A 7,006-nucleotide genomic window follows, 5' to 3' on the forward strand; every position below is an offset into this window, starting at 1 on the left:
AAGAAGTCCACTGTAGACATTTGGGAAACAGTTAGCATCCTGAAAAAAAAAAAAAAAACAAGTAAGAAGATATTCTTCTTCTGTTATAATTTCTTCTGCTTCCTATTGTATAAAGACATAATGTTTGCAGCTACAGCAACCAACTTGCTAAAATAGGGGAAGATATCATTGGCACCTTGATAATGACAATGCAGAGAATCTGTGGCATGAACCAGGTTTTCCTATAATATAAACAATAAATGTATTTAGGCTTTAATCTACTGTTAATTGTTTTATTTGTAAACAAAAGCATTCCTAAATGTCACATTTATTCAACATTTATTGTGACATATTCCATATGTCCGGCACCACTTTATGCACGTGAGAATATATCAGTGAACAGAATAGATTCTTTTGCCTTCATAGAGCTGACTTTCAAAGGGAGAGCCATATTAAGTAAATAAAGTTGTGCTCATACATTTATAACAATATATGTGTAATTTTATTTTAAATGAAATTCATTTTATTTCTCTTCTGTATTATAGATAGGGCTTATTAGCCCTTTTTTTGGCCAAAATTATTTGTTTGTCGGTTATATCACCAAATAATTACATTTTGGATGGTAAAGTGGTCATTTCAAAGTATTTGCTCTAAAGAGAAAGTATTGTATCTGATAGCCATAAAACCTACTGGTTTGAAGGAATGTTTTTCTTGTCTCCATCAAGAGTTCTCAATAGTCATAGTGTCAATTTTCAACCTACGATTACCTTATCACAGATGTAAGACATCTTAAGAAATTTCCAAGGTAAAACAAATACATGGAACATTAGAGAATAGTCAGACACTCATGATGAGATACTGACCAATGCTTTCTTTGGTTTCGTTTTAAATACATGGGCAGATAACCATGCAATCTGAACAACAAATGCCTACAACCAAGATTTCAGTACTAAGCATCATAAGCACATAAAATTTGCAAAAGGGTCCAGTCCAAGGTGGTGACACCTCATTTCACAGACATACTGAATTTATAGCTCCACACAAAGCAATTCCTTCCAGTAAAATCCAGAAAGCGTTTGAGTGACTCCTACACATTGGGTGAAGAAGAAAATACCCATGTGGGAATAGGTAGGAAGGGCTGTTAACCTCACCCCTGGCATAGCAACATGCAATCCAGAGGGAACTTACAACTGCCAGCTTCTTCCTGTGGAGTGAAGGGTTTGGACCCAACATTTAGTGCCCCAAATTTTAAAACTTCCATCTGGGTGACAGTCCCCCAGAACACCTCACTCTGAAAGCCAGTGGAGCTTGCATCCATGTGACCCATAGGGATATAGCCAACAAAGAGATAGTTCTCGGCCTCCTCACAAAGACTCACAGTGGCTATCTACCTAGAGTTCATTGCAGAAGAAACAAACAGAAATCCCTTTCTCCCAGTCTTTCCCTGTCCCTGAAAGAGGCCTTTTTGTATACTTTAAAAGCTGTTGTCTAAAGGTCAGCATTCTAAGTTAGCACACATCTGGGGTGACTATGATTCTTCCCAGGCCAGGAGGTCTGAAGGTGTTATCACTACATCCCTCTTGCTTGTTCCACAGGACCGTTGTCCACCTAGAAGAAGCTTATGCACACATCTGACACCCTGGCTTTTGTGGATGCCACCTAGGGGACACATCGCTTAATCACCTGGCTCTGGTGGCCAGTGGGACTTATATTAGTGGGTACCCACAGGATTGTAGCAATCAAAGAAAAAGTTCGTAACTGGCTCTCCTCCCAGGGCCCAGCACAGAGAGCAAACAAAAATACCCATCTCCCAGGTTTTCCCAGAAAGAGGCCTATTTGGATACTTTAAAAAATCACAGATGTAAGATATCTTAAGAAATTTCCTGGGGCGCCTGGGTGGCGCAGTCGGTTAAGCGTCCGACTTCAGCCAGGTCACGATCTCGCGGTCCGTGAGTTCGAGCCCCGCGTCGGGCTCTGGGCTGATGGCTCGGAGCCTGGAGCCTGTTTCCGATTCTGTGTCTCCCTCTCTCTCTGACCCTCCCCCATTCATGCTCTGTCTCTCTCTGTCCCAAAAAATAAATAAAAAACGTTGAAAAAAAAAAATTAAAAAAAAAAAAAAAAAAAAAAAAAAGAAATTTCCAAGGTAATACAAATACATGGAACATTAGAGAACAATTAGGCATTCATGATGAGATACTGATCAATGCTTTCTTTGTTTTTGTTTTTTTTTTTATACATGGGCAGATGACCATGCAATATTAACAACAAATGCTGACAACCAAGATTTCAAAACTAAGCATCAGAAACACATAGAATTTGCAAAAGGGTCCAGTCCAAGATGGTGACACCTCATCTTGGGTTTGGCATCCAAACAGCCAGTGTCTAGGTGCTGACTGAGATCCTCCCCTTTGGGACACCAACAGATCTTGGTACATATTCAGCTACTAGGAGCCGTTAAAAAAAAAAGAAGGTGGATTGTGCAATCATAGCAGTTTGAGAGACAACCAAGAGCTCAGGGTGAGCTGAACGAATATGTTCATCATTTACATAAGAGTATTCCATGAAGACTGGGAGAGGTGGCTGTTTTATGTAATCCACAGATGTCAACACAGAGTCAATGAAGAAAAAGAGGAATGTGTTGCAAACAAAAGAACAAGATAAAACTCCAGAAATAGTTCTTAATGAAATGGACATGAGAATACTATGAACAATGGTATGCCTACAAGTTGGATAGCATGGAAGAAATGGATAAATTCCTAGGAACATGGAACCTGCTAGAACTGAACCATGAAGAAATAGAAAATCTGAATGGGCCAATTACTAGTAGGAAGACTGAATCGGTAATCAAACACCTTCCAAAAAAGACCAGATGGCTTCGCTGATGAGTTCTACCAAACACTGAAAGAAGAATTAGTATCAGTCCTTATCAAACTCTTTCAAAAAACAGAGGAAGAGGAAACACTTCTGAGCTCATTTTATGAGGCTAGCATTATGGATACCAGAAAAGGACAAGGACAAAAACCAGACAAAGACACCCCAAGAAAGGAGAATTACAGGCCAATATCCTCCTTGAGGGGTGGGGAAAGTGGATGAAGGTGATCAAAAGGTATAAGCTTCCAGTTTTAAGATGAGTAAATCTTGGGGAAGTAATGTACAGCATGGTGATTATAGTTAACAATATTGTGTTGTATATTTGAAAGTTGAAAGTTGAAAGTTGCTACGAGAGTAGTAGATCTTAAAAGTTCTCATCACAAGAAAAAAGACTAGTAACTGTGTAAGGTGATGGATGTTAACTAAACTATTGTTGTGATCATTTTGCAATACTGTTGAGCCTTGAACAATGTGGTGCCCCAACCCTTGCATAGTTGAAAATCTGCATATAACTTTTTACTTTCCCAAGCTTAGCTACACATAGCCTATTGTTGACTGGAAGCCTTACTGATAGCATAAACAGCTGATTAACACATATTTTGTATAAGTATTATATACTGTATTCTTGTAATAAAGAAAGCTAGAAAAAAAGAAAATTTCATTAAGAAAATCCTAAGAAAGAGAAAATACATTTACAGTACTGTACTGTCATTTGTCGAAAAAAATCTGTCCATAGTTCAAATTCGTGTTGTTCAAGGGTCAACTGTATATACATATAGCAAATCATTATATTGTACACCTTTAATACAATAGTATATGTCAATTACATCTCAATAAAACTGGAAAAATTTGCAAAGTAAATTTGATACATAATTTTTAAAGTTTATTTATTTATTTATTGAGAGAGAGGGAGAGAGAGAGAGTAGGTGAGGGGCAGAGAGAGAGGGAGACAGAATCCCAAGCAGGCTCCACGCTGTCAGCACAGAGCCCGATGTGAGGCTCAAACTCACAAACTGTGAGTTCATGACCTGTGTTGAAACCAAGAGGCAGATGTTTAACCCACTGAGCCACCCAGGCACTCCAGTAAATTTGATACATAATTAATGATAATGCATAATTGTTATTGTCCTGAATGATAATTAGGAATCTGCTGTAAATAATTCTTTAATGAGTACAGTTATATTACTGTTATGGTGTCAAACTGTTTCCCCTCTTTTTAAAAATTAATTTCCTTGATTTTTCTAAATAAAATTATGAGAAAATTTTTTCTCAATAAATATAATAATGATAAATATTAATATCTATTCTGATCCTATAGCAGTTTAAATTTATCACACTCATGCTGACTGATTTACATGTTTAAAGATCCAAAATCTTGGATATTCCTACTTCACAGACTTATGGGGATTAAATGGTTCAAGTTTATGTTGTTGAAGACAGATTGTATCCCTCAAACCCCTTCCCCTAATATCCAGTTAAGAGTCAGGGCAGATAAGACCACTCTTCTTCCCTATATTCCCTGACCCTGATTACATGAAGGAAAGAAGTAAGGTGAACAAAGTGGGTAGTAGGAAAGGTCTAAGAAATAATGCATTCAGAATTTTTGTTCATTTCTTCATTCACAAATATTTGGGTCCCATTCTTCGGGCTAGTGTTCCAGCATTTGGACAACATGTCTGTTCTCTCTTTCCTTAAGGGCTTGCCTGAGAGTACAAGGCAGTACAGATGGGGCTCTGAAACAGTGGATATATGCCCAGAGCTGGGAAATAAATCTTACTCAACTTTTCACAAAATGCAAGAGGTAGCTACTGTTTATAGCTGCCAAGTACACCAGTCAGATCACTGACTTCTTCTAGTGATAAAGCTTCTATCTCTAGGTGTGTGGTTAAAACCAGGTCAGTCTGAATACTTCTCACTCTGTGAGGTAAGTCATATGATCCGAGTCACATTATCATGATCAGGATTGTTCTAGATAGAGATAGCAAGGAAGGAAGAAGGCCTTGCTTTTAAACAAGAGTTTAAAGTTAGAAGTCTTTGAAAGTCTGTGAAAGTCTGTGAAAACAGATGCCATTGGTCCTATTTCTTGTCTTATGGAGAATGGCTGTTTGCCGCAAGAGATAATGAAACCACTGGAGGGATAGCAGAGTTAGAGATGCAGAGAGAGAGAGGAGAGAGAGAGAGACAGAGAAGGAGACAGAGAGAGAGACAGAGAGAGAGACAAAGAAAGACCAGGAAACATTGAATGCTGTTTCCAGGTCTGAGATTCTAAAAGCTGACATTCCTCGGGGTGTTAGTTGATGAAAGATTCTGGGCAGAGGAGGCTGCCTCCTCAACTCTGTATCACATTTCACCATCTGGAGCTGAAAACTGCTGTTCCTGCCCAGGGCTCACAATGTGTCTTATATAAAGAGTTCCTTCAACCTCTGGCCCCCAGGTCCTTATCTTCTACCAATAATGTCCTCAACTCACATCTTCCCAAGAAAAAGCAACCCTTTTCAGGTATAAAGGAGTCTTAATCTCAGGGGAGACATTCACTCAAGGGAATCAAATCTGGAAATTCAACTCTTCTCTACCAAGTGAACAATCTTTTGCATAATTAAACAAAACCCTTCTTTTCTTTTTTTTTAAACTGTAGTCTTTGCTTTGTATTAACATAACAAAAAAATTCAATAGGTTTAATCAGGACAAAGGGATTGTTTCTCCCAAATATGTCATCATGTTTTTCTGAAACAAAAAACTATTGGCAGCTTTGAAATGGCGATTTTTTTCAGCTCCTAGTCATCTAAACCAAGGTGTCAAGATTCTGTGGAGCTTAGTTGCCCTACACCTTTCTTCCTCCTGGTAATCCATCCAAGAAGCTTTTCACAGCTTATATCCTACAAATTGGAATTTAACCCACTGGGATGGGTAGTAGTGCAGGTGACTTTATTTTCCATTTTGCTTCAGATATCACTATAATGTTCTTGTGCACATTGTACACATCTGAGTAGGGTTATTCTGTGAGTAGTTAGAAATGTAGGACTGAAATAAAGTGAAATGCCAAGGAAAGAAATAGAAATTTAGGAGAAACTATAGCGAAGGTATTTAGCTGAATTAATCTGCCCTATGGTGAGTTCAGAGTGCTGTGGCATATTTTTGGGGGCAGGGCCAGAAGCCTTCAAAAGAGACCAGGTTAGAGTATAATGCAGTCCTCATAGCTTTATTTGGGTGTAGTGCAAGCCCTCCTGACTTCTTGCCCTGCCTCTTTACCTTGTTGCCAAATAACAGCTACAATCTTGATCACTTCCTTTCAGCTTAAATTTTCGCACTAGCCCTCTCTTTAGTCTCGATGTTTTTGTCACTTGGCTGGGTTCCTGACCTGGCCCCACTCCTCTTTCTGCTTTTGCTATTCATATTAATAGTATCAAAGGAATTTTGACCTATATATGACATGAGATATGACACAAGACAGATTTGGTATTATTTTCAATCTCATGAAGAAAAGGGATGGCCATTTTAAAAGAAAGCCCCACAATAACCACAACTAGGATTGTGTTTGAAAATTGGAGCTACAACAAGGGTCAGATTTCAACTGGAGAGTGAGAATAATTGTATTAGCCTCATTCTTCCTTCAGCATCATTCTGATGTTCAATAAGAGGCTAGAAGTAGACACTGGGGAAGATTCAGGTTTGGGTGAGATACCATACGTCTAGAGTATTAAACTTCCGCTAGAGATGGTTATATTAAATATTGCCATCTTAGAAACTTGCTGTGTCAGTATGGAGGTTTCTCAAAAAATTAAAAATAGAATTACCCTAGAAACTTGGTGTGTCAGATATTATAGATTGATGGGCTCACATAACACCCATTCCACCAACCTCCCCCCCTTTTTCTTATTTGACTCTATTACAGCAGCTGTAAAACCTAAAAATTCCATTCCTCAGACTCTATTGACACTAAAGTGTCCATGTGACTTGGTTCTGGCCAATGAGGTATAAGATGTGATCTGGTGTCACTACCCCCCCCCCCTTTTCTTTTCTTCTTGTTCTTTTTGTTCTTCTTGTTCTTCTTTTTTTTTTTTTTTATTTGTCCTGGTTTGTGGTTTTGAGGCCTGGAGGAACTGATGCCATGTGGTACTGTGAGGCAACAATTAAGAAGACAAATGATAGTATGATA

This window comes from Neofelis nebulosa, chromosome 3 (genome assembly GCF_028018385.1).
Source record: "Neofelis nebulosa isolate mNeoNeb1 chromosome 3, mNeoNeb1.pri, whole genome shotgun sequence".
Lineage (NCBI taxonomy): Eukaryota > Metazoa > Chordata > Mammalia > Carnivora > Felidae > Neofelis > Neofelis nebulosa.